Here is a 25443-nt window from a genome sequence, read left to right as displayed (position 1 = left end):
AATTTAGCACTTTCCCTTGTAGCTAAGGTGTTCTTAAATAACTTTAGATGCAAATAGCTACATCAAGGTTATAAAATGTTTTAAATGTAGTAGAGCAACTGGGGTATAGCTATACAAAATGAGTAGAAAACTTGCTCATGACAGAGAAAGTGTTGGAGGAAAAGTAATATATGACCCTGCTATCCAGTTCCTTGATTAATGAGACAGTGTAGGAAATAAGATTTTCATAAAGCCTACTTTTCTGTAGCACTACATGTGATTCCTTGTCATCCTTATTGATCCTCATTATTGAAGAAAACAGAGTGTCAAGGTATATGCAGGACACTATTTTTCCAAGAGTCATAACAAGCAAGCGATATTCAGTAAAAGATTCTCTACGGAAAGATGTGTATTCCCTTTCCTGATTACGAGCTAGATTGTTACTTGGCCTACACACATGCACAAGGGCATATGGTGAATAAGAGGTCCCCTTACATGGGCTATGGGGACCTTTGTTTTGGGAGTGCAGTACAAAAAGAAGGCTGCATGCCTGCTTACTCCATCCTTTCATGCCCCTCAGAGCAGGTGAGTGGAGATTGGGTGGGAGGAGAAGGGAATAAGCAAACCTTTGGCTCTTCTATTTGTTGGCCAGTATAGCTGAGCCCTGGTGATATGGGAGGGGTTGCTATTATAGAGCATCAGAAAACTACTGGAGCAAAAAGGAAGCAGGGAAGGAATTGTGATTCAGTAAGGTGTTTCTGAGCCCCAGTGCAGCTTCTGGGGTGGAACAGTTTATGCCCTACACCTTGTTTAGGACTATGATTAAAGTCATAATCTAGTCCTATGGTCCTCTACTTTTGCAGCTTTCAATTACTCTTCCTTTCTCCATTCCGTTACCCTCTCCTGAAGCTCCTGCCATTCACACACCTGCCCTCTTGTTCTAGTGTAGAAAGAGAAAAAAAGAAAGTCAATTCCAGATTGTGGCAGCTATGAGACAAAAGATAGTGTATTGTTCAGACATCCATACCAGCAACTCCCAATGTTTTCATGATTTCTTTTATGTCCTGCTGACCTCCCACAGGATGTCTTTTGCACTTAACAGTAAAAACTTTCTTTCTGACCTCCCCGATTCCCACTTTGCTATCTATCAGTCTATCCAAAATGGTGCTGCAAAAGCAATCTTTCTTACATAGCCTTAGAAATGGTTGCTAATTTTCCAGAAGAACAATTTTCCATTTGAAAAAAAAAATAGCAGATAGAATTGGAATCAACACACTTTTGTGGAACATATCAGCTAAACTCTTGATGCAAACCAGGGAGTCAGGCAAGCTGGCCAACCTGCCTACCTCTGGTTTCCTGCTGCCTGCCTCCCTGGGATTCTCTCACTACTCAGCAGTCATCCTGGTGGGCTCTCTGACAACCTGTCTGTCTGTCTAGTAGAAGACCAGGGTTCCACAGCACCTTGTGCCCCAGGTGGCCTGGCTCCCTGATGCACCAGGCTGCCCAGCTGCCTGGGCTCCCGACTCCTTTGAAATTGTGTAGCCTGGGGAGCCAGTTATCTGGGAAGTTGAACAGCCTGGGAAGCAAGCCAAAAAAATCCATTTTGGTTGACCTGAAAAATCTTTATTGGGCCACAGACTTTTTTTTTAGATTTCTCCTCACATGAAAAAATTCAGATTATTCAAGATTATTTTTTTCAAACATTTGAATTTTTTTGTTAGAGAACTGTCCTGGAAACTGAATTTATCTGTCGTACAGACTGTCTCTCCCATTCTTTATGCAGTGCATTAGCTTCCTCTCACCAGGAACATTGGTGAGTATCCTCTGTTCATTCCAGTTCCTCCTGACAACTCACATTTTCAGTGATGTCTCCTGTTAACCCACCTAATTAAGATGTGCTGCCATAAACCTAAAATAAAGATACACACAAATACTGGAATGATGCAAGATAGACCCATACTCTGGGTCATCCTGGGCCTTTTCTACCTGCATTTTCCTCTATCTATTTAGATTCAGCAGGATTTCTTGCAGTAAGATCTGTATCTTCCTCTGTTTTTTACAGCCCTGATCCCATTACCAATGCTTACCAAATAATTAATAATAATTATGTCCCCACGGTATATTGTCAGAGATAAAAAATAGGAAAGAGCCAGGAAAGAATTATTATTTGAGATGTGGTAGCAGTGAGATAATCAGAAGAGAAATCGCACATGAATATTGCTATGGCAATGGGAAAATGCTGTTGGAAAGGTAAGAACTATAGGGATATGTATCCAGCCAGAAAACAGAAGGCTATGAGCCAAGATATAAATAAATTTGAAACAGAAAACTAAATTTGCCAGTTAGTTTCCAGAAGAAGTTTTAAACTATTTTTTCCAGATTTTTTTTTGTAGCATACAGGGTATTACTGAATACATTGGCACTTGTCTGGTTCTCTTCAGTCCATTTTCCACTAAATGGTGGTGTGAATCGTATCACTGGTAAACTCATTTTCTCATAGCCTCTTATTTTGTAACTAGTTCACCAATTTAGCACAATTTTAGATTTTAGCATAAACTATAGAAAGAGAAGGAGAGAGCATATGGCCCAGTAGAGAGGGCACTGGACTGAGGCTGAAGAGGCATAGCTTCTATTTCCAGCACTAGCAATGGAGCAATGGAGGAAAAAGAAAGGGATATTCTTTAGATAATGCAATATTGTAATTTTAGCATGTGGACATAAGGTGATGATCTACAAAAGAGTTCAGTAAGGAAATGGTCTCAAATACTCACTCCCATCACCTATCCCAGGGCACAGCAAACTCTGGCACGCGGCTCACCAGGGTAAGCACCTTGGCGGGCCAGGCCAGTTTGTTTACCTGTCGTGTCAGCAGGTTTGGCCGATCGCGGCTCCCAGTGGCCGCAGTTCACCATCTGAGGCCAATGGGGGCTGTGGGAAGTGGTACGGGCCGAGAGATGTGCTGGCCGTGACTTCCCACCACCCCCATTGGCCTGGGACAGCGAACCGCGGCCAGTGGGAGCCGCGATTGGCCGAACCTGCCGACGCAGGAGGTAAACAAACTGGCCCGGCCCTCCAGGGTGCTTACCCTGGTGAGCTGCGTGCCAGAGGTTGCTGACCCCTGACCTATCCACAACATTACAAAATTGGCTAGATGTATTCTTGAAACAGTGGGTTCTTAGTTTTTTCTGAACTATGAGATATTGGCCTATGCTGGAGGCAATGTACCAAATTAGAAAGGGCTAAACTCTCTCACCTTGTCTGGTAACTTAAACTCCTTTATCCTGATTGTAATTATATATGGGATAATTTCACATATCATAGTACTCTTGTGTAGTTCTTTTCTTTTAGCCATTATTTTAGTAAGCACTTCACTTCAGTTAATGCATGATGTAAACTAGCAGACTCAATGCTCTGCTGTATATGGCCTTATATGCTAGACTATACATGCTTGTCCAAGTTTGAAATTCCCAGGTTTACACAATTCCCAGCATTTGTAAGGTATTGAAGGGAAATCCTGGCACATACAAATGTACACATTTAATTTACACTATTTCCAGAGTTCCATTAATCTGCTCTATACACCTACAGTTCTTGCACTAAATGTCCAACTCTGTAATGCATATATTGAAGACCTCACATATTACAGCGTTAGAGATCAAGGGTGAAATCTTTGTCCCACTGAAGTAAATGGCAAAACTCAGATGACTTCAGGTAGGGCCAGGATTTATTCCAAGCTGCTTAAAATGAACAGTGCAAATTGAGCACCACAATGCACAGTTCATATTTGCACAGTTCATATTTGCAGTATTTGCTGTATTCTTGCTGTAACATTACAAGGCAATATTAACACTTTCATTAATATTTCCTGACATAAAATATCTTCCATATTATCTCATTTCTTCATCGAAGACAGAATTTTTGTCATTGTCCAGACACAGAGGAGAAATTTTTTTAATGTAAATGAAGATTGGGTAGGGAATTTGTTAAGGCTATAAAAGTTTCTATAGTGTTCTTATTATAGTGATCTTCAACATCACTGTAGTTAAGGTCCTGCCAGTATTTATAAACTCCTATTTCAGTGAAATTTCACTTGGCATACCAGTTTCCAGCCCAGGGGCAATTTTCACTTCAAGTTTAAAAACAAATCACTTTGGATGTTTTTGAATGATGTGCCTGTAGAAAACACCAAGCTCTCACCAGTTCCAACTGTATTTTGGAGCATTAAACCAATGTGATTTTAAAACCAATGGTATGTGTATGTCTATAATCAAGTACCTCCTAATGTTGTCTAATGACGTTTAGATTTGCTTTTTAATTAAAAGATGGAGCCAAAACAATTCATCATGTGAAACCTCCACTTTAGAAACATTTATTCTTGTAGATTTACATGGTAGATAGGAGACTTCATTAGGTCTCATTTGGGGACTTATCTAAATCCCCCAAATGGACTTTGGGTCAGGGTCAGAATCTCTCATTATTCATATTAACAAAACAATAAAGAGGACTTTTAAAAAAAAGGAGCTTGAAGGCATGCATACAAGAATTGTATGTCCAGACCAGAGTCCCTTCCATTAAGTAGTCTACGTCTCCTGTTCGGGAGCATGCAATCCACTTGCACACACTAGCATGACCAGGGACAGCTGCTGGTGAACTTGTTACCCACCCAGTGGGCGGGGCTGGTGGCAGTACAACCATGCAGGAGGAGCTGCCGGCATAGGGTGCTGGCTCCTGGTTGCGGTGGCCCGACATGCTGCTGCTTTTGCCACTGCAGTTCCCGGTAGAGCCCTGCAGCTTCACGGATACCGATTTATGTGTATATAAATTTTATATCCACTCAGGGGTATTGTCATTGATCCTTGTATAAAGCTTCCTTGTTAAAAATCCAGTCCAGAAAAAAGAAGTAGGAAATGAAGACAAAAAGGAGATGTCTCAGGTGTCTTTTTACATCTTCTGACATGTGTATGGAAATTTACTGTCCCAAACAAAGTCCATAGCCCCTTCTTTGTTCAGTTACTGACCCAAGATGGAGTCTAGGGTCATATGAGCATCTGCAAGAAGACTTATTTGGTGGGTTGAGTTTCTGCAATGGCCCTTTGTTAGAGTGAAGTGTTCTTAATGAGCCATCAATACATAGTTGTTTAGCCTTGATGTAAATCTATTGTGCGGTGTTACTCAGGAATACAGCACATGTGTAAGATACAAGTACATAACCAATATTCATAACTTTAGATACAACAATGATACATACATGAACAGGATAATCATACTTAGCTAGGGTGACCATATGTCCCATTTTGGCCAGGACAGTCCCTTTTTTTTAAACTCTGTCCTGGCTGTCTCGACTTTTTTTGTCAAAAAAGTGGGGTGCAGTGTGGTCGGAGCAACGTGTGGGGTGGGGGAAGTGGCGATGCCAGCTCGGCACAGGGGGGCAGGCAGGATTCCAGTATGCGGGGAGGCCAGCAGGGCTTGAGCGACCAGCGACAACCGGGAGGGAGGGGGGCACAACAGGGTTACACTGAGCAGCTGGGGCCAGCTCTGCGGGGGGCTCTGGAGAGAGGCTGGGGCGGGGGGCTTGGGTCAGCCCTGTGTGGTGTCCCATGTTCACTTTGGGAAACATGGTTACCCTATACTTAGCAAATCATAACTTTTCCATTGACTCATTATATGATGTACTTTGTACAAGATTTCTTGTAACTGTATAACAGAGATAGCAACAATGATACAAATAATCATCTTTCTTATATATAGCATCACAATGTGTTTATTTGTATTTTTCTGTATACAAGTGAGTCTCAAGCTTCTTTAAAAATGTGCAATAAAAGTCTAGTTCGCTATGAACAAGGTCGAGCAATAGGGAGTGATTGTGGAAATTCTTGCTATTTGGCTGTTTTGTGATAGTTTGGTAATATAGCAGACCTACAACATTGCATTTTAATTAGTTTAGATATTGCCAGCATCACATATTGGTAAAAATGAAGTTAAAAAGGAAATCACACTACTTTTCAGATTCCAAAAGCAAATAACAAGAAAAAAATCCTCTTTTTTAATTAAAGTATAATATATACCTTTGAACATCCTTTTATATGTTTTAATTAATTTTATACTGAGGTGATTTTTTAAAGAAAAATGAAATTGTTTATATTATTAATCATTACTGGACTATATTGTTATAATAGCGCTTGAGTGAAACTTTATTGGAATTGGTGGGCATGATAAATGTAAAAAGCAGTTAAGCTCTTTTTTGACATAAGATACCGAAGATGATTTCAGCCACTGCCAAAAACACAGGTAACATGTAAGGCTGGTCAGAAGCTGAGCTATGTAAGTGGAGGAATTTTTCTTTGGGCTAAATGCAACTGCAGTGGGCTGTGTATTATTTGGTGGGAGTGGGGGCGTCTATGGACAGACACAGCCAAAAAAGCGGGCAGAGAGGACAAGAAAAGGGAACAGGCATCAAGAAAAGCAATAGCGTTGCCCAGAGAGAAAGCTGAGAGCAAGAGAGAGCTTTTTGGGCAGAATGCTGGCTGGAAAAGACAGGCTTAGAATTGAAAGAAAAGTAATTGCCTCCTGTTGTTTGATCCTGCTGTGTTCAGGGAAATAGCACTTTGTGCACAGTCTTTGTAAACAAATAGGATTGCACCAAATAAATATCTAACCTGTATCATCAATCTGTCTTCCTAACAGAAACCACTCACAAAGCTCCAAATGTTGGCTAATCACTCAGGCCAAAAAGAAGGGAGAGGAATTACTTGGGAATTTACAAAGGGGGAATAATTAAGAGTAATGGGATGAAGTTAAAAAGCATATATTTATCTAGATGTAGATTCTCCACACCAAATAACATCCACCCAGAGCTCTGAGCACTCTAGCAATAGAATTAAAGACAATAAAAAAGAGCGAATAAATAAAAGCAAGATTTTGGCTGATACAGTAAAATGTGATGACAGTACCTCACTACTTCACAGGGGTACTATAGGGAAAATCCATTTAGAATGTGCTCTCTAGTTACTCCTTAGAACAGAGTTTACAACTGTGAAAAGAACTTGTGAAAGGTGCATGCAAATGGAGAACGTTTCTTGCAACTTTCCCTTTCATGTACAAGGAACAGGTACAATCTGACCCTATTTGTATAGCATCAACAGCATGCTAGGTGCATTACAGATTAATGGAAAGATAATGTTTCTGTCTCAAAGACTTTACAAGTTAAGGAGCCATTCTGTAACTGATTGTGTGTGGGTCCAGACCCCTGTGCCTTCAAAGACCCCTCCCACTGAAACCAATGGAGCTCCACACATAGGTGTGCTCATATAGCCACTTGCAGGATCAAGGCATAGTAAGATTCTTTCCCAGGGCTCGGCTGGTGGGTCTTGCCCACATGCTCATGGTCTAAGGATGTATCAAGGTAGGAACTGAAGATGGAAAGACAAGAAAAGCAGACTGGCATAAGGAGGAATTTGGGGAGTATAGGACAGTGTATACAAAACGGCTCCGAGATAACAATGGAGAAGGACTCTGAAAGGGCAGTAAGCCTGTGAGCAGGTGACTTTCCAAATTTCTTTTAAAAGTCCAAACACTGAATTGAGGCAACAACTTATTTTTAATGACAAGGAATTAGCAATATGACGTGTTATTACATAAAGTTCAGCATAAGCTTTCTCACCAGACTTGACTACTTCTACATGCATGACTAGGGCTCTACCAAATTCATAGCCATTAAAAACGCATCACAGACTGTGAAATCTGGTCTCCCCATGTGATATCTGGTCTTTTGTGTGCTTTTACCCTATACTATACAGATTTCATGGGGGAAACCAGCATTTCCTGACCCAAAAGGGAGTTGCATGGGGGTCACAAGGTTAATTTTTAGAGGGGTTGTGGTATTGCCACCCTTACTTCTGTGCTGCCTTCAGAGCTGGGTTGCCAGAGAGAGGTGGCTGCTGACTGAGGGCCCAGCTCTGAAGGCAGCACCCCACAGCAACAGCGCAAAAGTAAGGGTGGCAATACCATACCATGCCATCCTTACTACTGCACTGCTGCTGGCGGTGGCTCTGTCTTCAGCACGGAAGTAAGGGTAGCAGTATCGCAACCTCCACTCCAATAATCTTGCAACCCTCCCCAACTCATTTTTGAGACAGGACCCCTACAATTGGAACACTGTGAAATTTCAGATTTAAATAGCTGAAATCATGAAATTTATGATTTTTAAAATCCTATGACTGTGAAGTTGACCAAAATGGACTGTGAATTTGGTAGGGCTCTACCCATAACCCACCCCCTTCCAGAGACCCACTCCTGTTCCCCTTATATCCAGCTGAGTCAACATAATCCACTTAACCCTTTCCCAACAGGATCAACAGAATGATGTGTTTCAGGAAACTACTTCCAGCCAGTTACAAAAACCTAAAAGTTCTTTCCCACAACTAACTGAGTAATAGCATAACTTGCAAATCACTTGGAAACAATGGTATTTTCAGTGTAAGTGAAATTAAATGTAAACTGCAACATTAGCTTAATTGATAAGGCTAATATCTAAGCTGACTATGCATTTGAACATATAACATAATATTCATGCTGGTACTGCATCCTATCACATAACATCATAGACATGACAGTTTGGCTGCTCTTTTTACTAATAAAATTCCATCTTAAAAATTGTTTGCAGTGGTATTAAAGATAATTCATTTATATTGATTATTCTGAGATGAAGTTTAAAGGTCTAAAGTGCATCTTTGAGGATTTGAAGTAGGGAGTTGCTTGTTATAGCAACATCTAATTTGTACATGAATGCCTATAAATAGGAGATTTCATAGTCTTGCAGGGAAATTGAGAACCTGGTATGCTTCTCACTCTTTAAATCCCAGAAGAAAGAAACATTTCCTGCTCGATTAAGGTTCCTGACACACTAAAAATACTTTTGTAGAATAAATTTGTACTGTGGTTGTAATGGGATGTAGCTGGAAGTCCAATGTATTACCTAATTACAGTGTATAGACATTGTTATATAGTGTTTATTATAAGTTACCCTTACAGTTGCTTAAATGATGAAAGTTTAACAAGGGGAAGAGCACTTCCATTTAATGTTTTCCTTACTGAGCACATTAAATCGTTTAACTATAATAAAAGTGGGAGCAGTAGTTTGACCCAATTCCTCCTCAGATGTAGCTAGTTTTTAATACAGTTGAAACATATAATTCAGATTCAGTTTGTTTCATTATGCTCAATATTCCACAATGTTTTCAAAGTGTGGCATATAATCCCTGCTCTGTTGGTGCCCCATGCAGGCCCATGACTTTTCACAATTATGTCAGCAATAAACATGACTCCCCTATGAATGAATTGCAGGGCCTGCCAGTCACTTGCTGCATCTACCTATATGCTCTTAGACTCCAAAAAATGCAATATCACTTGTATATATCCTCAATATTTTTAATGGGATAGAAGGGGGGGAGGGTAAAGAAAAGAAAGAAAAAAATTAAGAGGTAGAGAAGCTTTGTCCAACAAGTGTGGCTGGATAAATAAATTTGCTAATCTAGTACAGTGAGCATACACTAAGTTATAGCTACCCTAATTTGGAGTATATTATGTTTATGACCTATGTTGCTCCCATAGAAACAGGGTTCAGACCTGTAGTTAATCAGAAGAACAGTGTATAGAGTTGTTTCACTGGTTCAAAGTTTGTGCAAGTGATATGCATCTGAAACATGTAAATATCTATTCTTCTCTTTTCATGAAATTACTGGTCAACACACTGGGTAATCATCCATTTAGAATTCCCTGTTGCAAAATTTTGACAATGACCTTCAGTTATCAAATAGCATTTTAGCCAACACATTTTGCAAGCTGTAGATTGAGTTTTTACTTGTTTGTTTACTGGACAATAGAATACATCCTACGCCTTCACCAAATAGCCCAGCATTGGTCCTCTGTATATTCTTGTCTACATTGTTATGCCAGCTGAATACCTGACTAGAGATTCCATTCATTATTTAGGCCTTGAGCCTGTCTCAAGAGATGCTTCTGGTCTCTCAAGTCTCCCCAAAACTGTCCTTCTCGAGTTAACTACCAGAGACTCAGACTTCTCACCTCTGTTTCATCACCCCCAAAGGAGTGAAAACAGCCCCCAGTTTCACTTTGGCACACACAATCCACTCCATTTGCACACCAGATACCTGCTTGGGATAAAAATAAACAAAATGTTTATTTAGTAGAAAACCACAGATTCAAAGATGAAATATTTAGGAAAAATAAACATGTACAAGTTACACAGAAAATAAACATAAAGACACAACTTTGGGTTTTACCTTCCGTATTTGATACATTCCCTTTCCAAATACAAGTTACCTATTGCCTTTGACCAGTTTCCCAGCATGCCCCCTGCCCTAAGGGGGATCCATCATTCAGAAAGAGCCTTTTACCTTCAAGACCGTCCTTCTGTTCTGGATCTGTTAGGATCTGGATCTGTTGCACATTTTGCAAGTGTTTGGAGTGTGCTGATATTGGGGTGCAACTTCTCTAATGACTGCACAGCTATGTAATTTTGGGGATCACCCAGACCAGTAAAGGATTCTGTATAAAGTCACCCCAAGGTTACAGAGCAAGTGGTAATTTAACACCACAGTGGTCTGGGTGATCACCAAAACATCAGAATCACACAGAATCCCTGTGCCTCTGCAGAACTCTTTGAAGGACCAAGGCCTTCGAACAGGGGTCGGCAACCTCTAGCACACGGCTCACCAGGGTAAGCACCCTGGTGAACCGGGCCAGTTTGTTTACCTGTTTTCTGAGCCAGGAAGAGGCCTGGGAAGAACTACAGCTGAAAGGGCTGGGGTGGCTGTTTTAATAAAAGACCAGGCGGCGACTAAAGGAAACCCCAGATGACAGAAGGTGCTGGAAGTGGGGTATGAGGTGTGATGTTGGACTATGGTTTGGGAGTTTTATATAATGTGTGCAATGTGTGCGTTAAATGCACTGTGTTTTGGGCTTTCAAGGAAAATTTTCACTATGTGAGATTGTCATAAACAGTTAGTTAAGGGTTAAGGTCTCTTTTACCTGTAAAGGGTTAACAAGCAGTACCTGATGAACACCTGACCAGAGGACCAATCAGGGACAAGATAATTTCAAATCTCTGTGGAGGGAATTTTTGGCCAATCGTGGCTCCCACTCGCCGCGGTTTGCCGTCCCAGGCCAATTTTAAAAAAAAATCCAGGAGTAGATCTTTCAGAAAAAAAAATCCAATCTTGCCTTAAAAATTGTTGGTGATTGAAAACCCACCATGACTCTTGTTTAACTGTTCCAATGATTAATTACCCTCACTGTCAACAAAATTATGCCGTATTTCCAGTCTGAATTGTCAACATGAGTACCAATGAAAATGGATTCAGTTCCTGCCAAATTATAAATAGAAAGTAAGCATTTTCCAATGTATGCCGTTAGTGTCTACCATGACGTGCTACCATGATCTCTTCTATTATGATTTTAAATAGTTTTTTTTTCAAAGTGTGATGTTTGACTGTATGAAGTGGCTAGGCATATAGTTAAAAGTGGTAACCTATAACTGAATCCTACAAATGGATGCACCTGGGCACCCAGCCGCATACATGCAACTCAGTACAATATTGGAACTTTCATCAAAGAACATTGGTAAGAGATAAGTGTTGCTGACATTCCATAACATCACCCTTTTTGAATGTAGGAACATCATATGTACCAATTTGTTGACATTAGACAACGTGACACCCCTAATTTCAAGATGAGGAAAAGAAAAATCACAAATATAGATATATAGATAGATACACATAGATACCTTTTTTTAAAAAATGACACTCCTGAAGAGAGAGTAACAATGAGAATCATTTTGATAATTCACGTAACTGACTCCAATGGCCATATTTATCCCTCATGTGACTCCATTGACTTCAGTGGAGTTATTCCCAGGACTAATTTTGCCCATTGTACCATTAGAATATCTGTGTCTTGTAGTTATTTTAGTTCCTTAGAAATTATTTCAGACATGCAGAATTGTTTTGCACACCACACAACTTCAGGACTAAAGGGAACAACCTGTTTTTATAGTCTATTTATTTATTCAAACTATTGTTTGTTTGTCTACTTATGACTTAATTATTATTCTTGAAATAAATTAACACTGTGTATATTATATCCCAGCCCTTGGAGCTTTATATATCCCATTTTTTAATCTATAAAGTTGCAAACAAACAACATTTATACATAATTCCATTAAACATAATACAGCTTGACTGTTCAAATTATTTGTGCATCTACAATACATGCTCTCATGATTGTGTTTACTTGTAAAATATTACCGTATAAAATCAAACAATCAGACAATTAAAGTTTGCAAATGTGAGGAAAGTATATTACCAACATGACATTGTAATTTAGCGACAGATATTGTATGGTAACATTACAATGGACCAGAGCCAGTGATTTTCTCTGTGCAGATGGTCTCTGCACCTGCAAGCTATTGGAAGGTACCCTTTTTTGAAAGCTATATTTGGATCTCATGAGGCAGCCCTTTCTGAATACTAATGTGATGCCCAGAAATTCTGGCTTGTAGCAATTATTTGTGTTGTGGTAAAACTTGATTTACTTTATTTCTCTCTAAAAATGTAAAATGGCTGCTTGAAAATCTGTGGCTTTATGTTAACAGAATAAAACATAAAAATGTTGTAAATACTTTGGGATAATTAAAGGGGTTCTGTCAACTCAAAAATATCATGGCTGATCCTCCAGTGCCTTGCACCTTGTGTTGTCATTTACACCCGTTCATGGTGAGTGTAAAGTGGCAAGGGGAAACCAGGGGCGGCTCTAGGAATTCCGCCACCCCAAGCAGGGCGGCGCACTTTGAGGCGCGCTTTGGCGGTCGCCGGTCCCGCGGCTCCGGGGAACCTCTTGCAGATGTGCCTATGGAGGGTCCGCTGGTCCCGCGGCTCTGGTGGACCTCCCGCAGGCACGCCTGCGGATGCTCCACCGGAGCCGTGGGACCAGCAGACCCTCCGCAGGCATTTCTGCGGGAGGTCCACCAGAGCTGCGGGACCAGCGGACCCTCCGCAGTCATGCCTGCAGGAGGTCCACCGGAGCCGCCTGCCCCCTCCCGGCAAAATGCCGCCCCAAGCCCGCGCTTGGCGCGCTGGGGTCTGGAGCCGGCCCTGAGGGGAACATCCACAGAGAAGGACAGGAGTATCAAGCACCAAAAGTACAGTTCCCATGAGGCATCCTGGCATCATTTGAAAGATTTGGGGTTTTCAGCTAGAAACATTTCCGGGGGTTGGCTCGCAAAACAAAAATTGTTTTGTTGAAAACCCAGTTATCTGTTGACAGACAGTTTTGATAGAAATTTTTCAGTCAGGCCTGTATTCAAATGCATAAGTCTTTGAGGGTATGGCTACATTGTAATAAAACATCCTCAGTTGGCCCTTGTCAGCTGGCTTGGGCTGAGGGGCTGTAAAATTGCACTGTAGATGTTCTGTCAGGGCTGGCTCTCACAGGGTCCCAGAGCTCAGGTACAGCTTGGGCCTGAATGTCTATACTACAGTTTTACAGCCCCATAGCCCAAGCCCCGTGAGCCTGAGTCAGCTGACACAGGCCAGCTGCAGGTGTTTAATTGCAATGTAGACATACCCTGAAAGTCCAAACCCATAAAATATAGATGAGCCAAACTGTTTCAACAAAGTGAAAAATGCTTCATTACACAAGGGTGATCAAAGAGCAAGTGGTAAATCATCTATTGTACTATCTCACTATGACACTGTTTTTCATTCATACAAGAAACACTGTTATTTCCCTATTTCCTGGAGAAAAAAACGTTTTTCAAGAATTAGTATCAAGGCATCTTAAACTGTAGCTCTTCAGGGCAGGGATTGTATCTTTATATATGTTGAGCTCCTAACATAAAAAGGCCCTGTTCCTGACTGCGGCTCCCTCGGCACTACCGTGATATATATATAGTAAAGAAAAAGAAGACAATTCTGCAGTTTATGTAGCCCAAACTGGGAGCAGACATGAGTTGGAGCAGTCTTTAGGCTTCTCTTGCCTGGCACAGAAGGACAAACCTCATTACACACAATGTCCTCAGGATAGGGGAACACAAAAACAAGCTTTACACCATCTTAAGGAAATCGAGGCTCAGGTGATCTTCAGTGGGATTCTGCCTGTTCCTAGAGAAAGGAAACAAAGATGTGACAAGATTATGGCAATCAACAGATGGCTCAGGCAGTGGTGCTATAAGGAGGGCTTTGAGATGTATGGCCACTAGGAGGCATTCATGGACAGAGGACTGTTCTCTCAGGATGGACTTCATCTGAGTACAGCAGGAAATAGACTTCTAGGATGGAGGCTGGCACAACTAATTAAGAGAGCTTTAAACTAGGAATTGGGGGGAGATGTCCAGGTAATCTCCACACTGGATTTCAACATTGAGAGGGATGAAAATGAAGCAAGAAAGGATTCTGTCGTGGGTAGGAGAATGGACATACACAAAGCTGGGAGGTATTGCCAATACAGAAAAGGACCAGGATATCATACAGGAAGATCTGGATGACCTTGTAAACTGGAGTAATAGTAATAGGATGAAATTTAATATTGAAAAGTGCAAGGTCATGCATTTAGGGATTAATAACAAGAACTATTGTTATAAACTGGGGAGGCATCAGTTGGAAGTAACAGAAGAGGAGAAGGACCTTGGAGTATTGGTAGATCACAGGATGACTATGAGCTGCCAGTGTGATATGGGTGTGAAAAAAACTAATGCTGTCTTGGGATGCATCAGGCGAGGTATTTCCAGCAGAGATAAGGAGGTGTTAGTACCATTATACAAGGCACTGGTGAGACCTCATCTGGAATCCTGTGTGCAGTTCTGGTCTCCCATGTTTAAGAAGGATGAATTCAAACTGGAGCAGGTTCAGAGAAGGGCTACTAGGATGATCTGAGGAATGGAAAACTTGTAATATGAAAGGAGACTCAAAGAGCTTGGCTTCCTTAGCCTAACCAAAAGAAGGCTGAGGGGAGATATGATTGCTCTCTAGAAATATATCAGCGGAATAAATACCAGGGAGGGAGAGGAATTGGACACAAGAACAAATGGATATAAACTATCAGGAAGTTTAGACTTGAAATTAGACGAAGGTTTCTAACCATCAGAGGCGTGAAGTTCTGGAACAGCCTTCCAAGGGGAGTAGTGGGGGCAAAAGACATATCTGGCTTCAAGACTAAGCTTGATAAGTTTATGGAGGGGATGGTATAATGGGATAGTCTAATTTTGGCAATTAATTCGTCTTTGACTACTAGCGGTAAATATGCCTAATGGCTTGTGATGGGATGTTAGATGGGGTGGGATCTGAGTTACTACAGAGAATTATTTCCTGGGTATCTGGCTGGTGAGTCTTGCCCACATGCTTAGGGGGTCGGGAAGGAATTTTCCTCCAGGGCAGATTGGCAGAAGCCCTGGGGATTTTTCGCCTTCCTCTGTAGTGTGGAGCACGGGTCACTTGCTGGAAGATTCTCTGAACCTTGACGTCTTTAAACCATGATTTCAGGACTTCAATGGCTCAGACACAGGTTTGATACAGGAGTGGTTGGGTGAGATTCTGTGGCCTGCATTGTGCAGGAGGTCAGACTAGATGAGCATAATGGTCTCTTCTGACCTTAAAGTCTATGATTCTATGATCTTTCCACCTTTCCTGCTCACCCATGTTGTGTGTGAAATAATATCTTCTATTGGATCAACTTCTGTTGGTGAAAAAGACAAGCATTTGAGTTTACACAGATCTATAAGCTCAAAAGATTGTCTCTTTCACCAACAGAAGTTGGTCTAATCAGGGATATTAACTTACCTACCCTATCTCGCTAATATCCTGGGACCAGCACAACTACAACTATACTTCAAACATTCATCGGTAGCTATTATAACCATTTCCCCCCCAATTTCTCTTTTTTACCCGCTTTGCATTTTTTGTAGAATGAAGATTACTAAACTGCTTATGGTACTGTGTAATTCACTGTATACCAGTGAGTGGATAATGGATTTTAAGCTTGCTATCAAATATTTTTATAACTGAAATTACTACAAAAGTAATCGTTAAAGTAAAAGGTGGTTTTTTTTCTTTTTTTAAATGGTGAGTTTTGCTTTTAAAAGATTCTTTTCTTCAGGGACTGAACAATTAAAATATATTACAAACATGCTATCCAATTTTTACATATTTAAAATTATTGTTTTCCAGGACCTTTTGGAAAATGTATTAAAAGAATGTAATACTGCTTATAGTTCGTTCTGGGAATATTAATATATTATATTCATATATCTGAACATTAATAGAAGTGAGAGATATTAAAAAAGTATTGGGCAGAAATCTTTCCTGGCATTGCTCAAATGACTCCAATAGGCCTCCCTGATCAGAAAATGTGTCCCTTCAAATTGAGATGATTACAAAATTACAAAGATTTTTTCCACCATAAGTGATAATACTGACACCTGCTTCTACCCAAAGTAACCCAATCAAGGGAAAATAAGACAACCCTACAACCACAAAAGGAAAAAAAAACAAAAAACAGAAAACCTGAAACTAATCAGCCTATCATATGCAAAACAAAACAAAATAAGTAATTTAAAAACAAAAACCAAAATCTTAAAATGCACAGAGTTACCCTCCAAAAGAAATACCATTAGCAACACATAATTCACTAGGGAATTCACTATTTGAGTAGAATTTAATGTGGAACTCCTCAGATTCTACAGTGATAGATGGCAGTGTAAAGCCCTTAGATACATATGTAGTTTTATTTTGGGAATGGAACACTCTACTGCTTTTATTGATATTTAGTGGGAGGGAGAATAATGCAGTGGGGCTCCGTGCCTGCGGGCGCTCCAGATAAACAAACCAGCCTGGCCCTCCAGCGGCTTTATCCTGATAGGCCGAGTGCCAAAGGTTGCTGACCCCTGATTTATAACCCACTAACAACTCCCCCCAACAACCTGCCGTTCCCCCCTCCTTCTTCCTTCCCTTCAATGACTGGAGCGATGTTAAGGGGCCCAAACACCTTGAATGATCATTTGAAATATGTGTTAACTACTTGTGCTAAATAATCTTTTCCACTTACATTTAGCTGTGACACTCCAAGTGTTTTTCTCAGACTGAAAGAAGAGCTCTATGTAAGCTCGAAAGCTTATCTGTCTCACCAACAGAAGTAGGTCCAATCAAAAATATTACTTCATCCGCTTTGTCTTTCTAACAAGCAATATGGTCTATGATGGTGGTGAGGGGAAGGAGGAGGAAGGACAATAGTGTTCTGAGTGGGTGGATAGATCAGATGAAAAGGAGAAGAAAAATGGTGACTCTAGCAAACTTAGTCTTAATAAAAGCAGCAAAGAGTCCTGTGGCACTTTATAGACAAACAGACATTTGGAGCATGCGCTTTCGTGGGTGAATACCCACTTCGTCAGCATTCACCCACGAAAGCGCATGCTCCAATACTTCTGTTAGTCTATAAGGTGCCACAGGACTCTTTGCTGCTTTTACAGATCCAGATTAACATGGCTACCCCTCTGATACTTAGTCTTAATAGTTTTTATTGTGTGTCACAGTGGTCTCCCCTGCCCTCTATTTTGACTGTTTAGAATGCACTCACTTCAGGGCAAAGGCCTATATCATTCTTTGTCCGCAAAGAGTCCAACACACCTTTTGGTACTTGGTAAATAATAATAATCACTAATAAAACTTTTTTTGCACACACACACATATATATACATCACATTGGTCAGGTTGCAAGCCATTGCACTGCTTCAGGTATTGCTCTACTGCTAACACACCCAGCCTGTCATCTGGATCTCTTTTAACACCTAAATCAGGGGTCAGCAACCTTTGTCATGTGGCTCACCTGGCGGGCTGGGCCGGTTTGTTTTCCTGCCGCCTCCGCAGGTTCGGCCAATTGCAGCTCCCACTGGCCGTGGTTCATCGTCCCAGGCCAATGGGGGCTGTGGGAAGCAGCATGGGTCAAGGGATGTGTTTCCCACCACCCTCATTGGCAGGGCCGCCCAGAAGATTCCGGGGGCCCGGGGTCTTCGGCGGCAGGGGGGCCCTTCCGTTCCGGGACCCGCCACCGAAGTGCCCCAAAGACCCGCGGCAGGAGCCCCCCGCCGCCGAATTACCGCCGAAGCGGGACCCGCTGCTGAAGTGCAGCCCGGTCTTCAGCGGTAATTCGGCGGGGGGGTGGTCCCCGCTGCGGGTCTTCGGGGCACTTCGGCGGCGGGTCCCGGAACGGAAGGGGCCCCCCACCGCCGAAGACCGGGCTGTGCTTCGGCGGCGGGTCCCGCTTCCCCCCCGCCCCAGCCCCAGCCTCTTACCCCTGGCTCCCTCCTCACCCGGAGTCTCAGCGCCTCGCCGAAACAGCCGCAGCGTGTCTCCGGCGGGGCCTGAGCCCCGCCCCGCTCAGAGCCGCGTGGTGAGGGGGCGGGGCTGGGAGCTCCACGCCGAGCGGAGGGAGCTGAGCTCAGCCCGGAGCTCACAGCCCCGCCCCCTGACCACGCGGCTCTGAGCGGGGCGGGGCTCAGGAGCTCCGGCGGAGACTCGGCGCTTGATGCGCTGAGGCTCCAGGAGAGGGGCGGAGGCGGGAGCCTCCGCTGTTCTCTTGGGGGCCCCTGCGGAGCCCGGGGCAAATTGCCCCCTTTGCCCCCCCCTCTGGGCAGCCCTGCTCATTGGCCTGGAACGGCAAACCACGGCCAGTGGGAGCCACGATCGTCCAAAACCTGCCGATGCAGCAGGTAAACAAACCAGCCCGGCCCACCAGGGTGCTTACCCTGCTGAGCCACGTGAAAAAGGTTACTGACCCCTGCCCTAGTGCAAGAGGATCCTGACATGGCACAGAGTTGTCTTAAGGCTCCTATGTCATCTCCATAGAGCAGCCTATGTAATTTACAGCATCTATTCATCTGAGGCCAGGCCCTGCACAGAGAAGCCTCAGAATTGGAAGAGTGCAATGGTGAGCATTACACCCACTTTTGCACCTGGCCCTGCTTTAACTTGTGCTATGTGCCCGTAAGTAATACTTGAGAATTTGGCCCATAAGGTACAGATTCTGGTCTGTTTTTTGTGGCTCTGATCAATTATTATCTAACATATTCATACAGAGCCTTTTAGAGTATCTTTTTTAGTTTTCCCTAACTGTTGTACATGAAGTTGTGGAGCTGGAAATAGACAATGTGCATATTTTAAAATTTTCTTTTGATTTTAAAGATTCTACCACTCAGAGATCATCCCCTGTCAGAATACTGGTAGACCTGATATCTCTCAAATGAAATGGTGAAAGTGCCACCACTGTAAGCGTACGGAAAATCTAAAAAAATCAAAACAAACAAAGAAACAAAAAACATACTTTGTCTTTACGAATGGCCAAAAATTGTTAATAATGTGTTAGATTACTGTTATTAAATTTTCCTTTTCAAAGGCCCCTTGTCTAGAGAAGCGCTAAGATCTGTGGGTTGATCCAAAGCCCACTGAAGTCAGTGGAAACACTTTGTATCCAGTTCCCAATATTGTGCGGTGCCCCTTTGAAGATAATTGCAGTGGAAGTGACTCAGCACTCTCAAGATCCCCTCAGCATCTTATATATCTACACCTACTATAGTGGACTGGCCTCAGCTAGCAATACTTTGGGATCCAGGTAAGCAGAAATTTCATATATTTTAACCTTTCTTTTTTATTTATCTTCTATTACCCAGTGACATTTGATTTGTTTTACTACCCACTTTTGAGATCCTAGATCCTGCACCACTGAGGTCAGTGGGAGTTTGGCTATTAACTTTATTGAGAATTGGATCAGACACCTAATGTATCCTGTTATCCTCAAGCTTTACAAACAAACCAACAAAAGAACACCCACAGTTCAGACCAGTTATTAGCACTGAGTTTTGTGTGTGTAATAATAAATGGGAGTGAAATGTGGAAAAGATGAAGACAATGGAAAGAAAAAGTCTCATTTGGGAAGTACAAGTTAAAAATTAATCTATGTATTTTAAGTCTAATCAGAGAAAATACATTTAGATACAATTATTTTTTATAATGAAATTTCAAACAAGTTGGGGCATTTGAGTTTATCTTCATAATTGACTGAGGTACAGCTACTGTTTAATTGGACCCAATCTGAATTTTTCATGCATTTTAATTGTTCCATTTATTTCAGCCTATTTGTCAGTGGCCTTCCCCCAAAGATAGTGAAAAGATCTTAGTTCTGACTTCACAACTCTATAATTTACACTGTAACTCCCTGAAGTGTAAAAATAAAGACATTTTGGCAGAGCAAAGATAACAAAATCAATTTAAACATATTGATTTGTATTTCAAATAAATATACAAAAATGAATGAGTTTCTTAAGGTTTTATACTATGAAGAGTTGAAGATCAAAGGACAGCAGCACTGTTTTAAAACTTATGATCAAATCTAAAGTAATCTAAAAGTTAACTTGGAATACAATCTGCTGACTTTGTCTACAAACTTGATGTATAGAAATAAAATGTGTTAATCTTTTTCCATCATGGCCTTTATTATACATGCATGATTGTGAATGAGTCTTCCATATGTTTAAGGCCTTTGTTGTATTACACAGAAATGTATATAGTTATTGGGAAGTAGGTAGAAAAAGTTGTTAGTATATAGGCCAGTTTGTTAGCCTGGGATCGAATTTTGGGTTTGACTTTGTGATAATATTATACTAAAATGTGAAACAAGGCACAAAGACACTGTGATGTTGCTTCTGCCTAGTCAGATGGATTTGTTAGTACAATGGGAATAGCTAAGAGCAGTTCAAGTGTTACTCAGAGCACACTTTAAGATTTCCTCAACCCCTATCTCAAGGCAAAGTCAAGCAACCAGTTGGGAGGGGCAAAGGGGCTTGTGGGGGAAGGTATAAAACACTAAAAGACCAAAGAAATGCCCGTCCCTGATGGGAGCACAACCTCACTCCTTACCCCTCCCATGGGGTGGCATGAAGGGGTGGCATGAAGACCCCAGACCCAAAATGGAACATGACACTAAGGTGTAAGGAGTGGAACTGTGGGCGTGCATTGCAAGTAATAGGGGCCTGCTCAGAAGGAGGAGGTGGGGAAATGGGGAATGGGGAATAGGGAATGGGAAATGAGAATGGGGAATAGGGACACAGGCAAGGCTCTGCAGCATCAGAGATAGAAAGTGTGATATGAGGTAAATGCTCTGTGTCAGAGCTGGGAAGGAAACTCTGGAAAACAGACTGTCAGCGTCTAGAGCTATGGATATGTTTGCTTGGAACTAACCCCAATAAACATAAGGTAATAATAATTGGAGATATACCAATCTCCTAGAACTGGAAGGGATCTTGAAAGGTCATTGAGTCCAGCCCCCTGCCTACACTAGTAGGACCAATTTTTGTTCCAGAACCTGAAGGGGCCTTCTCAAGGATTGAACTCACAACCCTGGGTTTAGCAGGCCAATGCTCAAACCACTGAGCTATCCCTCCCCCATCACATTGCCTGCACTTCAGACTTCTGGACTTCTGCTTTCTGTCTGTGTGACAAGAACCAAGAGAAGGGGTGAAGGGAAAGCCCTCTAACAAAAGTGTGTTACAGCACACATTAAAGATCTCTTTCTCCTCACATTAAAGTCAATGGGAATTTTGCCATTGACTTCAACGTGATTACATTTAAATCTTAATTCAGTATACAAATTTAATAAAATGTGATATATTTCTAAAATAAGGCATGTTCTCATTAGGGTGGGATGCATATATTTTTATGTGTACCTGTTAAGTTTAATCAAAGATTTGAACCCAAAAATTCATGGAAAATAATTTAAATCATGTTGTCATTATGCTGTCCTGTGGAACTATTGTAAATTGTAATAGCTTGAGTAATTTACAAACACTTTATTTTCCTTTCTTCAAAGAATCAGCTTTAATTTAAAATATATATGTAGTACAAATCACATTTCTTTTCTTCACTGGCAATTACGTAGGAGAGAAAAGGAAAAGAACCACAAACATGCTGCCTGACTCTATATCATCTGTCCTCCCCACCACTCCTTATAGCTCTAGCAAAGTGGGTCTGGCAAGCATGAAATGTCAGCACACACAGTGAGCCAGCAATCTCTGACTGTAGAACAGTTCCTTGAGGACCATTGCAACTAGGCATTAATTTAGATCATCTTTGTGATCATTCTAAATTGTGCTTGGGCCAGAGGAGCCAGTGAGATGCATAGTAGATGCAAAATGCTATTGCTACCCCTGGGGTAAGTGAGTGGAGAATTCTGATTTGTACACCAACTTTTCATTCACTTTGCAATGGTGTCAATTACTAATGCCCATAGTGTGTGACTGAGTCTGTAACAGCAGCCATCTTGAACTAAAACTGTTCGGGACAAGCAGACAGGTAAGAAGACTCCTTAGACATGTAAATACGGGGCGTACAAAAAACACTCATAGCAATAAGTAGCTATAAACAGAACACTATTGGTTATTTGTTGTATGCCAGTGGAATGCTTGCAGCTCTACAGAATGCAGAGAAAGATTTGGTCCCTACCCCAATTTGCTTATAATACAGACATAGATCAACTCATACTGTGCTTTGTATTTGTTTGATTTGTTTTTCAGAAACAAAAGAAAATTACCCCTCTCTGTATACTGAATTAAATTTATATAAACTGTTCAGTGCTTTGTTTTGAAAAATCTTATTTTAATTTTACTGCCATAATTCCATGCTCCTTGTCTTCAGTTTAAATATAGTCAATAGTCCTCTATAAAACTCTTTGAATGCAGTTATTTAAACTGCTCGTTTCTATTACCTGACTTGTCAGTATGTTGCTAATGTAATTACAGGTATTTGTCTTCGTAAAGCATACATAGTAATGTTAATATGTTTCATTGAAAACAGCAAAGAATATTACATCTGAAAGGTATATGTAACTATGAAAATGATATAAAAGAGAAGAGAGAGAAAGAACACACAACCATTGCCACAGTGACATTTTTATTCCACTACTCAACAAAGCCTGTTTTAAATAATCAAAGACTAGGTTGTAAAAACTGCACACAGTTTATGCAGGGATTGGCAACCTTTGGCACGCGCCTCGCCAGGGTAAGCCCCCTGGAAGCGGCAGCCATTACATCCCTCAGCCTGTGCCGCTTCCCACTGCCTCCGTTGGCCTGGGACAGCGAACTGCAGCCAGTGGGAGCCACAATCGGACGAACCTGCTGACGCATCAGGTAAACAGACTGGCCCAGTCCACCAGGGGGCTTACCCTGGTGAGCCATGTGCCAAAGGTTGCCTATCTCTGCACTGGGGATACTTTTTGCTTTGAGGAGGCTGAATACTTTCTAGACCTCTCAAGTATATGTCTTGGCCCAGCCCCAATACTGCATCCCTTTGTGACATGCAGTTTACTACCTGCTGGGTAGCCAACCAGTGATCTGACCAATGCATAGTGGGGACAGAGCCATGGTCCTGCTGCATCCTTAGCCTCTTCAGAGCCTCATGTTTCTCTGGAGAATAGCACCTGAATTTCTCAGGATTGTTCTTGCTCAAACATTTAAAAACAAAACATCTTCATGCAGAGACCAAGCCCGAACAATTTCAACCAAAAGGGTGAAAATTTCAGCAAGTGTTGATGAGAGTTGGTTCAGTATTTTTTTTTCCTTTTTAATGGAAGAATTCAGTGAAAACTAAACTGTGTTCAGCTCTGGAGCCCACACTTTAAAAATGATGTTGACAAATTGAAAAAGGTTAAAAAATAAATACTAGAAGTCATAGTCTGTAAAATCTTATAATGAGTGACTTAAAAAGTTACTCTAATTCTGATAGATAGATTTTTAATCTATCAGAAAAAGACATAATTCAGTCCAATTGTTGGAATTCAGATTAGAAATCATGCTCATTTTTTTTATTAAATGAGAGTAATTATCATGGGAATAAGTTACCGAAAAATGTGAAGTCTTTAACTGGAGCTGAATATCGTTCTAAAAAAATATGCTATAGCTCAAAGAGCAGCTATGAGTTTGATGCAGAAATAACTGGTCTATACCGGAGGTCATCCTATATAATCCTAATGGTCTCTTCTGGCCTAAGACATCTATTCATCTATAAATCATAATTTTTCTTTGAAATGTTTCAAGGTTTATATACATATAATTACAGGTTTATATATATATAGGTTTGCAATAAGCTGATTTTTTGGATGAAAACAGATCTTTTGTTCCATAAAAAATTCTATTTAGTTGAAAATTCATTTTCTATCAGAAAAAAAAAATGGGCAATTTTTTTTCTACTACCTCTAGGGAAGATACTGAAAATGAAATCCATTATGCATCTTATTTATAGCTGTCACTATCATATCTCCTATAGGAAATTGAGCCTCAGCCAACTTAGAACTGATGTACATCCACTACATCCAATATACAGTGTATAGGCTAATGTGCTGATCAGTGTATTAGTAGTGGAGAATTGTATATGTGTTTAAGAAATGCATGATGCAAAAAGGCATAGAAAATCCTAAGATTTCCCAGCTCATAATTTTTAAATAGCACTAGACATAAATGTTGTTTTAATTAATGATAATAAATCTATAGGTACACTTACATTTGTGTCCTGAATTATAATTAATCACTCAGCCAGTCCATGTCTAATTAGCCCATTTTCATTCTTTCACAGATATTATGCATTTCTAATTGCAACTGTTTACTATGAAGGCTATCCTTCTGCTTAGAAATTTGAATCATTCAGTGCTGTGGGATTCTAGTAGAGAAGACAAAACTTCAGTTTGTTTGTACATCCCTAGTAGACAACAAGGCTGAAATAAATATTGTAGATTCAATCTTTGGAGTAAAGATTTCAGGATTGTAGCTTCTTCACTTTTGGTTCAGCATATACTTCAAATAAGGCCTTAAAATTTGGATACTTATCAAATGCTTATGAAAGCTATCCAAATCCTTGAGACCCCGCCACCCCCTCAAATGACGCAAATGAATGGTAATATTTGACATTGATAAACCACTAGTCTTTTGTAGGAAACCAGAAAAGGTGACTATATTTTTATCATTTACCTCTGATCTAATGCAAAGTCTGGCTGAAGTCATTTTGGACAGAAGATCTTGCTCTCACTGAAGTAAAAACAAATCTCTCCATTGAATTCAGAATGAGTTAAATTGAGGTTTCTCAAACAGTGGTCACTGCTTGTGTAGGGAAAGCCCCTGGCGGGCCGGGCCAGTATGTTTACCTGCCCCGTCTGCAGATCCGGCCAATTGCGGCTCTCTCTGGCCGCGAATTGCTGCTCCAGGCCAATGGGACCTGCTGAAAGTGGCCACAGCTCCCACTGGCCCAGAGCAGCGATCCACGGCCAGTGGGAGCCGTGATCGGATGGACCTGTGGACGGGGCAGGTAAACACATCGTCCTGGTCTGCCAGGGACTTTCCCTACACAAGCAACGACCCCT

This window comes from Mauremys mutica, chromosome 1 (assembly GCF_020497125.1).
Source record: "Mauremys mutica isolate MM-2020 ecotype Southern chromosome 1, ASM2049712v1, whole genome shotgun sequence".
Lineage (NCBI taxonomy): Eukaryota > Metazoa > Chordata > Testudines > Geoemydidae > Mauremys > Mauremys mutica.
This window is presented reverse-complemented; position numbering follows the sequence as displayed.